This window comes from Petaurus breviceps, unplaced genomic scaffold (genome assembly GCF_028583685.1).
Source record: "Petaurus breviceps papuanus isolate PSGF00001 unplaced genomic scaffold, PetGlider_PUasm1.0 523, whole genome shotgun sequence".
Taxonomy (NCBI): domain Eukaryota; kingdom Metazoa; phylum Chordata; class Mammalia; order Diprotodontia; family Petauridae; genus Petaurus; species Petaurus breviceps.
In genome coordinates this window covers 4388004-4389870 of record NW_027186356.1, presented here as the reverse complement: position 1 = coordinate 4389870, position 1867 = coordinate 4388004, and positions in this window count along the sequence as shown.

The following is a 1867-nucleotide window of genomic DNA, read 5'->3' as shown; positions in this document are numbered from 1 at the left end:
TCTCTCTCTCTCTCTCTCTCTCTCCCCCTTTCTCTCTCTCACTCTCATATTTTTTAATTATATTTATTTTTTAAATGTAGACTCTCAAAAAATACATTAAAATGTATAGTATCTGATTCACATGACATGTTTTTATTTCAAAAGACTACGACAGGGGCAACCAGGTGGCTCAGCGAGTAAGAGTACGGCTCCAGTGTTGGGATGACCTGGAGATCAAATCCTGGGCTCAGACACTTAGCACCCACCCAGAAACACCTGGCCGTGTAACCTTGAGCAAGTTACTTACCCCCAATTGCTTAGGGGCAGCCAGGTGGCTCAGCGAGTAAGAGCACCGGCTCCAGTGTCGGGATGACCTGGATCAAATCCGGGCTCAGATACTCAGCACCACATCCAGAAATAATAACTGGCCATGTAACCTTGAGCAAGTTACTTACCCCCAATTGCTTAGGGGCAGCCAGGTGGCTCAGCAAGTAGGATCACCAGCCCTGGTGTCAGGATGACCTGGGGATTGAATCCGGGCTCAGATACTTAGCACCACACCCAGAAATAACTGGCCATGTAACCTTGAGCAAGTTACTTAACCCCGATTGCTTTAAAATAAAAAAGACTATTACAATAAAGAGAGTATTATCAGGAACTAGGTAGCAAAATCTTACACTTAACTCCCCTCTACATATTCTATCATCTAGCTATATTTGCCTATCTGCTCTTCCTCCTACATGATATTTCATTTTCTAACTCGGTGTCAATTTGTACTGTGTTCCCCTTGCCAGGAAGGCTCTCTTCCTCACCTCTGCCTCCTGGCTTCCTTCCTGACTCAGTTTCAATTCCATTTTCCTTAAGAGCCCTTTCACAGTCTCTTCCCCCTGAGGTTAGCTCCTAGTTTATACTATGTATATTTTGTATGATCTAGTTATTTATATGTTTGTCTCCTCCATTAGAATATGAATTCCTTGAGGGGAGGGTCTGTTTTAGCTTTTTTTTTTATAACCCTAGTGTTCAATATGGTTCCTTTAACACATGTTGCTCAGATGTCTCAGTTGTGTCCAAGTCTTCATGACCCCATTTAGGGTTTTCTTGGCAAAGATACTGTAGTGGTTTGCCATTTCCTTCTCCTGCTCATTTTATAGAAGAGGAAACTGAGACAAACAGAGTTAAGTGATTTGCCCAGGGTCATATAGGAGGTAAGTATCTGAGGTCAGATTTGAGCTCAGGTCTCTGACTTCAGCTGCCTACAAAAGGTCTAACACTATAGTTGCTTAATAAATGCTTATTAACTGACTAATTCACTCTGAGAAAAGCTGACACAGCTTCACTTTGATCTTGTCCTCTGGAAGCTGCAAATTTTCATACACTCACTCATTGTGCCATCTTTGGAAAGTTACTTAACCCACCATTTCTTAAACCGTGGGTCTCAACCCAGGTGGAGTCAAGTTACTGAATGTAGGGGTTGTGAAAATTTTGGCACCAGTAAAAGGTTTCTGAACACATAATGAACAAAAATTAATTCAATATCAAATGTATAATGGAGCCAAGATGTTTCTAGAAGGGCAACTTCACTCCAGCCTTGGTTCTGAACACACAACATGCACACTTTGCACTGTACATGCTGTCATGCCACAAAACACTGAGAAACACTGCCAGAAGCACCTGTTCAGATTCAAGACTTTTGTATGTTATGAATTGCAGTGTTTTTACTGTATATACAAAATTTTCTGATCTTACAGAATTAAATTTTAAAATATTAAAAATAATTTTTATTAATTAATTAAACAATACTTTAATTTTAATTGATTTTATTTAATTAGTGTTTTAGATGATAAAAATTAAAAATAATAAAAATATTTTTAAATTAAATAATTAAACA